The following is a 15,088-nucleotide window of genomic DNA, read 5'->3' as shown; positions in this document are numbered from 1 at the left end:
TCTCATTACATTGGAACAGTCCTAAGAATCACGAATCATAGTTGCTGCCGCTTAATATCCTGTACCTACAGCCTGTAGGGTACCTTTAATTAAGGTGTAAAAGGTGGGTAAGAGGAATGGACATTTTTATATATTAATCACTTTTTGGAAGTTGAGGGACATAGTAATCACACTGACAGCAACTTGTGCATGTACCTGACCCCAGACAGCAACATTTTGGGGGGGTCAAATTTTGCATTATTCAAACATGGAGAGGAATGGACGTACCTTGTTGCATTTTAACTGTCAGGTACTGAGTTACACAAATATATCAATGACAGCAATTTTTTATTGTACCGGGACCCAGACAGCAGCCGCAATATTGCTTATTCTTGACTAAACTGGTTTTCTTTACAAAATGAGAGGAATGGTTAAAACTAACTTTCTAGATCTATACAAACATGATGGAATATGACAATGGCAACAACAGCAATTTTTTTTTTTTTTTTTTTTTTTTTTTAACCCAGTCCAGACCAACAATTTTTTGAGGGTCAAAATTATGTGACTTATTCAAACATTAAGCAGAATGGATGAAACTCGTTCCATTATAACTGTTAGGTACTAAGTAACAAAAATATATCAATGACAGCAATCTTTCCTTGTACCGGGGCCCAGACAGCAGCCTCAAAATAATATGCTCCGACCCAGCATTAGCTTAGTCAAACACTGACACAAATATGAAACTTAATAAATTGTGTCTGTTAGGTACCAAAGTACAAAAATAGTAGTCTTTCCTTACACCGGGACCAAGACAGCAGCCCCAAATATGCCCTGCCCTGATAATGCTTCATACTGCAATATGTCACAAAAGTGCAAGGTACAGTATAATGTTAGAAATTATGGAAACGTAAGCAAAGAGAGACTGATTGAATGTTATGTACTGATTAAGTAATTCCTGTCAGGTGAATATGGAATTAAATTTAGACTTAAACTATTTGTAATACTTTCTTCCACATCATTCCTACATCATTGAAATTATTCACATATACTTACTGCAGTATTCTGACCTATTGAAATATTAATTTAAGTACCATACTAGAAATACAAACACACCTGCAACTAACTGAAAGAATTATTTGAAAAATATTGCATTAGTAGTCCACCAAAAACTTAAGTACTTTTCAGTATATTATGATAGGCAATATTAGTATAGATAAAATTGGTATTGGCTAAATAGTTACAGGTAATAAACTTAAATACTTTTCAGTTACTTGAGAGGAGCATGTGGAGTGACGTGGAGGGACAGGTTGACGAATGAAGAAGTGAAGGAACGTTGTGGGGTAGATGTGGATGTGGTTGAGAAGATTAGGAGAAATACACTGAGGTGGTTTGGACATGTGGAGAGAATGGAGAATGAAAGACTGACTAAGAGGGTGTATGTAGGTGAGGTGGAGGGAGGGAGAGGGAAGGGTAGACCGAGGATGAGGTGGAGGGATAGAGTTGAGAGGTATATAAGGGAGGGGGGGATGAGTTGGGGGGAGGGTAGTCAAATGGTGGGTGACAGAGTGACTTGGAGGCGTTTTGTCTGCGGCCACCCTTTGCGGGATTAGGGCGTCGGGCTATAGATAGATAGACAGATAGACTTTTCAGTACATTATGATAGGCAATATTGGTATAGGTAAAATTGGTACTGGCTAAATATTGTTACGTGTAATTTAAATAACTAATAATTACACATATCTAGATACAGCACATTTTAATCATCTTCACTTTCACTGTCAGTGTCATCAGTCCATGGCTCTATGTCCAAGTCCGATTCATGTTCTTGCTCCGATCCTTCAGTTTCATCCAACCCAGTATCATCAGGATCCAACTCAGTATCATCCAACAGTGTGAATGACCCTTCTCCTTCATCTACCAAAGAATTTATTCTGAAGGTGTCTGGCAAACGTGGACCGGTAAACCACAGTGGCACATAGAGTCCATTCTCATTAACAGTCCAGCCGAAGTCGAGAGGGTCAAGGTCCTTTGTTGGGTCAGGTGTATACGACAGGCTCCACATTTGCGATATATAGTTGGCTCTTGAAATGTGCTTTTCCAGTGATCTCTTGCACGGTGGCAGTGACGAGCAGTTCACCTTCTTGACCTTGTCTTTCATCTTAATACCACCTGTCATTTCAACAAATGCTTGGAACCGGGCTTCGTTGATGTCATTCACTGCCTTGAAACCATATATTCTACAGATGTATGCTATGACACGTTTTGTTCACCACTTTGGTGGACAGGGTCTGCAATGCTCTAACATGTTGTTCAGCCTTCTCCAAATAACTTAAAGGAATCACTTTCCCTTTTCTGTAGAACGCAGATGAGAAATCACACCCAGTTACAGCGTGGAAACCAATAATAGCTTCGCTCAGTCCGGAATGTTTCTTCTCAAGCTCATTTGAAATATCACTGACACTGATGAGCCTTCTGTTGTTACCTGAACCAAAGTCCATTACTATCATAGATGACTCAGACATTTTTGGTACAAGACCAATCAAGATGACAAGGACGTCTGTGTCAGAGGATCGAACAATGACTTTTCCACTGATATTATACACGTGAAATGCTATCAGGGTGTCAACTTCTTCATGTCGTCCCTGCAGTTCACCTGGCTGTTCTGAACTTAATGTCCCCATAGAGTTAACCCATATCTTCACACAATATCCACCATGTGATAAACAAACAGTTTTCCTGCCAATAATTGGGGCATAGTACTCATTTGTGACCTCTTTTAACGAAATGTCTGCAAAAGCCTCTTTGAAAGGATCATTTGTATGGTTTCAACTCAGGAACTTCAGCATTGTTCTTTCGGCAAATTACACATATCTGAAATTTTTTTTATTATTTAATTACTCCTGTTATTTTAGATAACTAATGAACCTCTAACATAATTTTTGGAAATCTGTAATTAGACTGTAATTCAAATTACTAGAAACTTTTTGAATGAATCGTACATCTGTTCTGCCAGTAACAATTTTATAGGTTTTTATTACTGAATGCTCATTCTACCTCAGATGTTTAATGCCAACTAAAATTTGAATATTTCTTACTTAAGACTATAGTCCTGGCAGATAAGTTCACTACTATTATCAATTTTGAGTGTAGATTTAGCTTAAATTAATAAGATTTTTACTGGCAAGAATATAAGTTGCCAATAGAATAATTACTATAACTATGACAGACAGTGATTCCTACCTGTTCTTTATCACCTATTGTTATCAGTTGACACAAGATCAGACAGTAATCGTTGAATCAGTTAATTGTCCCATCAGTCAGCTGAAGACTTGGTTTTTTATCTGCAAGCAAAAGTTACTGTCGTTGGTATATTTAGGTAACTAAGTACCTAACAGATACATTTTCATCCATTCCTCTCATACTGCTGATGTTGGGTCGGAGCATATTATTTTGAGGCTGCTGTCTGGGCCCCGGTACAAGGAAAGATTGCTGTCATTGATATATTTTTGTTACTTAGTACCTAACAGTTATAATGGAACGAGTTTCATCCGTTCTGCTTAATGTTTGAATACGTCACATAATTTTGACCCTCAAAAAATTGTTGGTCGGGACTGGGTAAAAAAAAAAAAAAAAAAAAAAAAAAAAAAAAATGCTGTTGTTGCCATTGTCATATTCCATCATGTTTGTATAGATCTAGAAAGTTGGTTTTAACCATTCCTCTCATTTTGTAAAGAAAACCAGTTTAGTCAAGAATAAGCAACATTGCGGCTGCTGTCTGGGTCCCGGTACAATAAAAAATTGCTGTCATTGATATATTTGTGTAACTCAGTACCTGACAGTTAAAATGCAACAAGGTACGTCCATTCCTCTCCATGTTTGAATAATGCAAAATTTGACCCCCCCAAAATGTTGCTGTCTGGGGTCAGGTACATGCACAAGTTGCTGTCAGTGTGATTACTATGTCCCTCAACTTCCAAAAAGTGATTACCATATAAAAATGTCCATTCCTCTTACCCATTTGAATAAATGTTTTTCAACACCTTAATTAAAGGTACCCTATAGGCTGTACAGTAGGTACAGGATATTAAGCGGCAGCAACTATGATTCGTGATTCTTAGGACTGTTCCAATGTAATGAGACCAACAAACCTTATTCTTCTGTTCACTTGAATAAATTGGTCTGGGCTCCCAGACTAACACACCACAAAGCCAGCCAGGAGACTGGACGTGTGTCCTGGGCAATCCCCAGGTCCTGTCCTCCCCCTTTACTGTTTTTTAACCAGCCCATTCCCCGCTGACCGGGCTAATGTATGGCCCGGCCTGCACTATAGGAGTAGGGAATCTTTGAACGAACGAACGAACGAACTACCGGTAAGGAATTGTCGGAGAACTACTGATTAAGTATTGTATATGAAAGGTTGGCAATATCGGTCAACTGAAAAAAAAAAAAGTGTGTGAAAAACATTGTGCTGCATTTCTATCACATACGGAGAGGCAACTACGAAAAAGCTTCATAATAACTAAAATAAACCGTGTTGTGACCTGCGTTGGGTCGTTAAATCGTCAAGGGAGACCAAAGAAATTGCTGTGATGAGCAAAGGAATGGATGGGATGGGATGGAATATTGGTGGGTGGCAGGGTTAGGAAGGAAAGTATACCCTGTGAAGTTGGGTGCTGTAGGATTAATAATCTGAGTGCTATTTTAAAGTGTCCTTCGAGAACAAAGAGAATAAGGGCATAACAAACTCACTGCTTTCAATGGCCTGGCGTCATGCAACCGAGGCAATAATTAAGAAAATAGGATAACTACAGCAGGCCGACTGAACCTTGTCATGCACCTCCAGTTGAAGGGTATGATTCAAGGACAGGGAGTCTTAAGGATGGCGAGAAAGCATCACACACACACACACACACACACACACACAGGAAGAATCGTGTGTGCCAAAACTTACACAGTTTTAATATGATAAAATAGTATTAGAAAACGGGACACAGCTACCTTGACTAAATCCTGTAAAAATGCAATTAGGTAAGAACACACACACACACACACACACACACACACACACACACACACACACACACACACACACACACACACAAAAGGAAAATGTCAGGGAAAGCGAAAAGGATGGACAAAGTGGCAGAGACATTTTACAGGAAAGGCCGAAGGGAAAACATACCTTCCCACCGGAACTAGTTAAAATGATTTTAATTGTCTTCATAGTGCCTTGACTGACTGAAAAATTAGGCTTGTCATTTGATGTTTTGATGTAGTTCGTTCCTCTGTTACAAATTTTGATACTGTCAAGAAATCTTCAGTGGGAGTCCTTATCGAACATCTTCATAAAATAACAATATGTGATGTCCATCCTGACTCTTGCTCCACTTATTCATTACTTTGATCAGTTGTAAGACCGTGGATCTTCCTGATATAAATCCGAACTGTTTGCCGCTAAATAGCTCATTTCTTTTCATAATTATGTTCGACGGTGTTTTCTCACACTAGGGTAACTATTTTAGACAATACACTGGCAAGGCTGACGGGTTTGTAGTTCCGAGGATCACTACTATCTTCTTTCTGAAAATTGCTGTTATATTTGCTACTTTCCTTTCCTTAGAAATCTGATGGTGTATTAACCCTTTGATTCCATTCCTTATGAATCTGATGGTGTATTAACCCTTTGATTCCGTTCCTTAGAAATCTGATGGTGTATTAACCCTTTGACTGCACAGTTTTCCTTTTTGCTGCGTAACATTGTTGTCGGGAGCTAGTCAGAATAAAATAGCGAATTTCCATCGTCACAGTAAAGGCGCTATAAAGATGGGTTTTAACTATTTAACCCCATCAAAGTAGCGTTGTTTCTTACTACTTAATTTTTGCTACTTTCAGATGCCTTTATTCACCTTTGAAAAGACTTTTTATTTTTATTTTTTAAGCTGGTAGTTAGATATGGGCTTCAGTATCCTATTCAATACGAGGCCTTTCCTAATCAGTGTACGGTCGTCTGGAGGAAGCAAGAATAATAAAATTATAAAAAGGTAATCAATTTTAAGGGTGTTAAGTGCGTTGCGTTGTTCTTTATCGAGACTCATCAGGAGTTTGTAAGTCTATGGGGAAAAAAAAAAAAAAAAACAGGTCCTCAGAGACAGGTCGTATTCAAACTGGCTTTGGAGTCTCGTAACACTTCTTCTTAAGCAATTTAGTCTTTACATTAGAGCACAGCATCCTTTTGTGTATGTTACTGATGCAGACTATGTTTATTTTAAAAAGATAAAAATTCGTGCAGCAGAAATGTGTAATATTATATAAAACAAATCGCTAAGGAATAAGTGCCACGGAGCCTCCCATGCCACTCAAAATACGGGCCTCTGAAAGGTGAATTAACCTATTAACAGTTTCCGAATTTAAGGTCGCAGGAGGTTATCCAGGTGGTGTACAGAATATTTTTTGATATGGAAATATTTCTAGGAGCGGTTCTGTCTTCTGTCTCTCACTAGTGATTTGTGAAAAAGAGATGCTGAACTCCCGTGGCCCTTAACGAAGCCACACCATAGCACAAAAGATCACCCTTTCACACCATGCCACACCAAGCGCGCTAAATGAAGGGTCTTGAAGCTCCCACCTCCAGTACTTCTATGCTTCTTGCAGACTAAATTTCCTGCCATTTGCTAAAGTTCATGCCTCATGAGGTTGGCAACGTGGTATACAGTACTGGATATTTTTAAATAATAAATTTCCTGGCCTCTGATTCCAAGTTCCATGAAAGCGCGTTTGGCCAGTTACTCAATACACTATCGTCCCGAGCGCCTCGTGTATTCACATGTTCATCGAAGGACAATGTGAGTGAGTACAGCTGGAGCACGCAGACAAAACAACGAGGAAGTAAAGTTCCCTATAGACATTAGTAAATCGCTGGATACTGTACAAACAAGTGTGATTAATAGTCTATTTACCACGAATGTAAAACATACCATCAAATATGGACCCTAATCAGTACATACGGTTTATACCTATAAAGTTACTTGTATACAGTATACCTCAAACACAGACCTAATTATAAACATATATAAAGCAATATGGAATCAATAATATAATATGTAGTAAGGCCTTCAGTATGCTGTAAATCGGCAAGCAAAAGCCGATTAATATCGGTATCTATGGGAAGGGAAAAAATTGTCAGGTAATCGGAATCGCATTGGAGTAGGCTGAGTAACGATGAAAAACAAATATATGTTTGTTTTACCCCAGACTATAGCACTTATCTCTCCACCATTTTAGGTGTGAACTATGGCTGTAGTGATGGTTATAATTTTCCAAAAATACGGTCGTATATCACATGCTGTTTACTGTCTTAAATAGTAAAATGCTTGAGCTTAAACATACAGAATATTTTGACCATAATATCATTGTGGTTAGAATGAAAAGACACAAAACCGATACGGTATCTAGACAGCAGTTTCCTGGTAGGAAGTTGTAACAGACAGGCAGGAACCAGCGAGTGAGGTGGTAAACTGATCCCAAGCACACACACGAGGAGTCCGGAACACTGGCCGTGTTCCAATCAACAGTATGATTTAGGGATAATGTTTATTTTCTGTGGCACAAGAACTTTGAGCTGATATTCAGTTTCATTTTCTTCCGCTATTCTTCAGCAAAACCTATACTATAATAAAAAAAAATATATATATACACAACTTAATTATCGCTGCCTTTCTTGAACTTTAAGGAATTCAGTGCTAAATTTGGTTGTTATCTGCCAGTCTAATTTTTTTTTAGCTAACGTGAAAAATGCTGGTACTTTATAGAATTATATATATTATTAAAGAACATCGAAATTTCACATATACTTTAGCTCCCTAGTTTGCATTTTTACTATAGAGAAGCTATGAAGTGGTAATTGTACTATGCCTTTATATTTTACATTGTTATTAAGACGTCAATACGAAAGTAACGGCTTTCCCATTAACCAAGTAATAGGAAACAACCACATACCGTAACTTTTGTGTTTCCTTGAAGTCCGTAAAACTTAGTCTTTCGGCAAACAGTAAGTATATAACATTTTAAAACTGAGCCACATCTTGGTAATTAACAATATGAAACGCATAAAGTATGTAAGCTTCTGGTCATTACCCAAATCATAAACACAGGATTACTACTTGAAAGTACTGTATGTAAGATCTTGGCTGGTCGGCCATTAGCCATAAATTGAAACAACTTGTATAATTAAAAGTACGTAATATTTCGATCATTAGTCAACCCCGGCCCAGACCAAGGTCTAGTGACCTTGGCTCAGACCAGCTTAGAGTTAATGCATAGCGGTAAAAACACCCACACACCCACACACACACACACACACACACATATATATATATATATATATATATATATATATATATATATATATATATATATATATATATATACTGTGTATACAGTATATATATACTGTATATATATATATATATATATATATATATATATATATATATATATATATACATTTATATACTGTATATATATATATATATATATATATATATATATATATATATATATATATACATATATATATATATATATATATATATATATATATATATATATATATATATATATATATATATATATATATATATATTATGATGAAAACAGCATTGTATGAAATAAAGCATGAACGATTAAGTTCAATGTATGCCAGCCACTGACAGAGGCAGTATGGTGTGCTGTAGTGGTTAACACTACACACATAAAATAATGCCTCGCTTTTCTTCATTCAAGTATATCATATTTACTTTGAAAAGCTTAGCGCTGAAGGTTCTTCCAGGGTATAAGTGAGAGGCACTTCTTGGTCACATTGTCTTAATCCATACTAAATATTCGTTCTGAAGTTACATATAGAATCTTGGCTTCATTTGCACACACAAACATTAGCAGCTTACACATGATAGCCGATGCATACTTATTATCTGAAGACGTTCATTCTTTCGCTTCGATTTATCGTCTTTATATATATATATATATATATATATATATATATATATATATATATATATATATATATATATATATATTATACGGTAAATCGAAGAGAAAGGTTGAACATATATATATATATATATATATATATATATATATATATATATATATATATATATACATATATATATATATATATATATATATATATATATATATATATATATATATATATATATATATATATGCACACACACACACACACACGGTAAATTGAAGAGAAAGTTTGAATATACGATATCATCATCATCATCATCAGCCGTTGAGTGTCCAGTGCAGGACCGGCCTATCCCTACCGTAGCAGGGACGATGCAGCCAATGTATCTCAACCAAGTGGCTTACGCTGTCTGGTAGAGACTGTATGTAGGGTGAGAAGTGCTTGTGATTGTAATTGTAATGTTGGAGTGGCTTTGGATGTGTGTGTAGTCTGTGAACCAAGGGTAATCGGCCCGCCTTAAGCTTACTGGGTGCAAACATACTATAGTAGGACTCGCCTACGTTTGCGGCTGTGGTGTGGCCCGCACCTGTGTACAGTGTTGCCACGTTTTCTTTACCGTTATCTCTCTCTCTCTCTCTCTCTCCTGGCGGGAAATGTGAGCCACCCTGAGTACTTTTGATTCTTTTATAAGTTATTTATAATTGTGCTTTCATTTGTTAATTTGGTTTTGTTATATTTAGTGATGCCAACAATGCATTCAATGCATGCCCCTCTCCTGCCTCTCTCTCTCTCTCTCTCTCTCTCTCTCTCTCACCGACTGGGTGTGGAAGTGATGCCGCTCGCGAGTGAATAATTTTTTTTTTTACTTCGGTATTGGCATATGCCTACTATTTTGTCCTACATATTGGCTTATGATTATAAATGTGATTATTCCTCGTCCTTAAAATTATGGTAAAAGCTGGTAAATGTGAGCATTTTTCCCTAGCAACACCTGTACAAGCTATGCTTGGGTCTACGGAGGGGTACGTATTTTACCTTAGGCCAGACTGGGTGTGTCAGTGTTGCCACTCACAAGAATTACATGAATTATTTCTTTTACTTTGGATATTGGCATATTTCTTCTTTTTTCAGGCTCATTATCTTATATCCATAACTGTGATATTATTACCCACCCTAAAACTATGCTAAAAACCATTAAAAGTGACTACAATTTCTTTTAGCAACACTGTACAATATGTATGCCATGTTTCTGTGTTACTGTATAAATATTTTATGCATAATAAGATTTCTGTTGATTCATCCATCAAAATACACAAGTGTAAGTTTTATTCATCTGAATTTATCGAATTTGTGATGCCTTGTACATAAATAGCTTCCGTTTCACATCGCAAGTTGGGGAAACGTGGCACCATTGTACACAGGTGCGGGCCACATCACAGCCGCAAACGTGCGCGAGTCCTACTATAGTATGCGACACTGGTTCAACCACAGCACCCTCTGTGTCCTCCAAAACAGTAAGTGGCTCGGTGAACGCTTCCCAAAGTCTTTACAACTCTGGCGGGAGGCGAACTCGCGTCCACCAGCGTGTGAGATGCACACTCTACCACAGGAGTAGACTGTAGTACCAGTCGAGCAGGGCAGTACTTCCAAGGTGGATGGAAAGCTGATGACAGGGAGAGCTGGAGCTCCTGTTTCATCAGCCCTCGGGACTAGGTCCCGAACATCCCCCTTTGCTGAACTTTGTCAGTGTCTCAGTAACACAGAGAGTAGGCCAGCATGCTCTCCACTACAAGTGTCTCTATCAACACCAAACTACATGCACAGTACACACTACACTTCTTTTTCCAAAATTAAAAAAATAAAATCATGGCAGCTCAACACGTGGCCTCGGAGTCCCCAAGGGAGGGGACCATAAATCCCCCCACCTTCTGCCCCTCTCCCGGTGACGACTCGAGCTGCCTGGAACCACTGTCTGACTCTCTTCTTCTTCATTTCTGCAACATTCGCAGCCTTTCCTCTAACTTTTGCTCTGTTGAGCACCACCTCTCCTTCTCTAAACCTCACCTTCTTTTTCTAACTGAGACTCAGCTGTCTGAGGCAACAGACAGCAGACACTTTTCTGTATCCTCCTACTTTCTCTATACTCATTTCAAAGCCAAAGGTGGCTGTTGTGTATATATACGCAACAACTTATCTTGCTCTTGTGTTCCTGAACTCGATTCTTCTGAATTCTCAACACTCTGGCTTCGGCTTTCCTGTCGTTCACTGACTAAATATATCTGCGTAGTTTACTTATCTCCTAATTCTACTGACTATCAAAAATTCTTTGACTATCTTACTTCTACAATGGAACACATTCTATCCATTTTTCCTTTCTCTGAAATCTCCATTCTAGGAGATTTCAATGTTCACCACCACTTTTGGCTCTTCTCTCCTCTCACTGATCCGCCTGGTGAACAAGCCTACACCTTTTATATCCTTAATTACCTAGAGCAGCTTGTACAGCACAATACCCGTATCCATGGCTGCCTTGGAGAGAGCTCCAAAATACTTGACCTCTTCCTTACAACCAATCCTTCTGCTTACACTGTTAATCTTCTCTCTCTGTTGGGCTCCTCCAATCACAACCTAATCACCTTAACCTGTCCTATAGCTCCGGTACGGCCTGTGAACCCTCCAAAGAAGCGTCATCTGTGGCACTTTGGAGCTGCGGATTGGGAGGCCCTCAGGCAGTACATCTTTGATTTTCCCTGGAATGATTATTGCTTAGATGGCCCAGAGCCATCTGAGTGTGCCTTGCGCATTACACAGGTTATTCTCTCGGGCATGGAAACATACATTCCTTTCTCATATCCTTTGACTAATGCAAGAAACCCTTGGTTTAATCACGCTTGTTCTAATGCTGTCTACAACAAGGAGAGGGCCTATAAATGGTACCGGAGACCAACCCACCCCTGAGTCGCATCTTTTATACGTTTCTGCCCGGAATTGTGCTAAATCTGTTCTTCGCTCTTCTAAAAATAATTTCATCCATACTAAATGCTCTCAACTCTCCAACTCGAATTCTTCCCGCTCCTTCTGGCACCTTGCCAAAAACCTTTCTAACAACTTCACCTCATCATCCCTCCCTCCCCTTTTCTACTCTGATGGCTCTGTAGCTCTTTCTTCTACTGATAAAGCAGATCTCTTCGCTCATACTTTCTCCTCCAATTCCAGCTTAGATGATTCCGGTGCTGTTCCTTCATCACTTCCCCCCGGTGACTTCTTCATGGCTGACATTAATACTTCTTCAGCTGATGTATTTTCTGCCATCACAGGCCTCAAGACCAATTAGGTATATGGGCCTGATGGGGTCCCTCCTGTTGTTCTCAAGAACTGTGCTTCTGTGCTTACACCCTGCCTAGGCAAACTCTTTCGCCTTTGTCTATCAACTTGTACCTTTCCTTCTTGCTGGAAGTTTGCTCTCATTCAGCTAGTCCCAAAGAAGTGTGACCATTCCCAACTCTCTAACTATTGTCCAATTGCTTCAACATCCTGTATCTCAAAAGTTTTCGAATCAATTCTTAATAGAAAAATTTTAAAGCATCTTTCCTATCACAACCTTCTTTCTGATCGTCAGTATGGGTTCCGTCAGGGACGCTCCACTGGCGATCTTCTCACCTACCTTTCAGACTCCTGATCATCGTCCTTTCAGGACTTTGGCGAAAGCTTTGCCATTGCATTTGACATCTCAAAGGCTTTCGATCGAGTCTGGCAAATATCTTTATTTTCCAAACTGCCCTCTAACGGTTTCTATCCTTCTATCTGTGCCTTCATCTCTAGCTTCTTTTCTGGTCGTTCTATAGCAGCTGTTGTAGAAGGCTATCGTTCTTCTCCTAGATCTATCAACAGTGGTGTTCCTCAGGGCTCTGTCCTATCACCAACTCTCTTCCTTTTATTCACCAATGACCTCCTAAGCTGTACATCTAACCCTATCCACTCATACGCTGATGACTCCACCCTTCATCTTTCCATTCGGTTCCTGCAACGTCCATCTCAGCAGGTACTTCAACAAGCAAGGGATGAGGCTATGGCACACCTAATGTCTGACTTGGCTCGTATCTCTGACTGGGACAAAAATAATCTGGTTGTTTTTAATGCATCACAGACTCAGTTTTTACATCTATCAACCTGACAGCATCTTCCACAGGTATACCCACTAATGTTTAATAATATTCAGCTTAATCCAGCATCATCCTTGAACATGCTTGGGGTTTCATTCACTCGGGACATATCTTGGAAAGATCATATTACATCTCTTGTAAAACCTGCTTCCAAGAGATTAGGTGTACTAAGCCGACTCCGTACCTTCTTTACCCCTGCACAATTGTTGACTCTATACACAGGTTTTATCCGGCCCTGTGTGGAGTACAAGTCTCATGTGTGGGGAGGCTCTCCACATACAGCTCTTCTCAATAAGGTTAAATCAAAGGCACGGAAGTGAAAAAGTTACTACATGACAGTATTCTTATACCAACTCTAACTTATGGAAGTTAAGCTTGGACCTTGTTGGAGGGAGAGAAGTCAAGAGTGAGAACATTGGAAATGAGTTATTTGAGAGGAGCATGTGGAGTCGCATGGAAAGACAACTGACAAATGAGGAGGTGAAGGAGAGTTGTGGTGTGGATGTGGACGTGACAGGAAGCGTTAGAGGAAAAACAATGAAGTGGTTTGGCCACGTGGAGAGGATGGAGAGTGAGAGATATGCATATCTATCTATCTATCTATCTATCTATCTATATATACATATATATATATATATATATATATATATATATATATATATATATATATATATACATATGTATATGCATACATATCTATCTATCTATCTACACATATTTATACATACATATCTATCTATCTATCTATCTATCTATCTGTCTATCTATATACATAACACCAAGGAGACTTGGTGGTGGAATGAGGAAGTACAGGATAGCATAAATAGGAAGAAGCAGGCAAAGAAGAATATGGATAGACACAGAGACGAAGAAAGCATTCGGGAATATAGGGAGACGAGGAACATAGCCAAGAAAGAGGTTGCTAAGGCAAAAGAAAAGGCATACCAAAAGCTGTACGAGAAGTTGAATAGCGGAGAAGGGGAAAAAGACCTGTACCGATTAGCCAGGCAGAGAGACAGAGCTGGGCGGGATGTGTAGCATGTTAGAATGATAAAGAATGCAGATGGCAATGTACTGACAAGTGAGGAGAGTGTACTAAGAAGGTGGGAGGAGTATTTCGAAGAGTTGATGAATATTGAAAATATGAGAGAGGGAAGGTTGAAAGAGTTGGAGGTGGTGAGTCATGAAGTGCAAGAGATCAGCAGAGAGGAAGTGAGGAATGCCATGAAGAGGATGAAGGATGGGAAGGCAGTGGGCCCAGATGGTATACCAGTGGAAGCATGGAGGAGCTTAGGAGAGATGGCTGTGATGTGGTTCACCAGATTGTTTAACAAAATCCTGGAGGGTGAGAGGATGCCGGAGGAGTGGAGAAAAAGTATTCTAGTTCCGATTTTCAAGAACAAGGGTGATGTGCAGTGCTGCAGCAACTACAGAGGTATAAAGCTGATCAGCCATGCAATGAAGATATGGGAAAGAGTGATGGAAGCTAGGCTGAGAAGAGAAGTGAGGATCTGCGAAGAGCAATTTGGTTTCATGCCAGGGAGAAGTGCTATAGACGCCATATTTGCTTTAAGAATGGTGATGGAGAAGTACAGAGAAGACCAGAAGGAGTTGCATTGTGTGTTTATAGACTTGGAGAAGGCTTATGATAGGGTACTGAGAGATGGGCTGTGGTACTGTATGAGAAAGTCAGAAGTGGCAGAGAAGTACGTGAGGGTGGTGAAGGACATGTACGACGATAGTGTAACAGCAGTGAGATGTGCCGTAGGAATGACTGAGGGTTTCAAGGTGGAGGTGGTATTGCATCAAGGACGACTTTGAGTCACTTCTTGTTTGCAATGGTGATGGACAGACTGACATGTGAGATTAGACAGGAGCCTCCGTGGACAATGATGTTTGCAGACGACATTGTGATATGTGGTGAGAGCCGGGAGGAAGCTGAGGCAGAGCTTGAGAGATGGAGATATGC

The 15,088-nt window shown here is 39.2% G+C and overlaps 1 protein-coding gene across 1 annotated transcript in view; it reads left to right on the top strand.

The window, feature by feature from the left end:
• Positions 1-15,088, top strand: part of LOC145410142 (monocarboxylate transporter 9-like) — a 59,774-nt gene that overhangs the window by 1,051 nt on the left and 43,635 nt on the right. The gene's annotated exons all lie outside the window — the stretch shown is intronic.

This window comes from Coenobita brevimanus, chromosome 84, assembly GCF_032717465.1.
Source record: "Coenobita brevimanus isolate Jiangsu-jjx chromosome 84, ASM3271746v2, whole genome shotgun sequence".
In the NCBI taxonomy this organism is placed as follows: domain Eukaryota; kingdom Metazoa; phylum Arthropoda; class Malacostraca; order Decapoda; family Coenobitidae; genus Coenobita; species Coenobita brevimanus.
The sequence above is the reverse complement of the archived record's forward strand: the minus strand, read 5'-3'. Positions and strand labels throughout refer to the sequence as shown.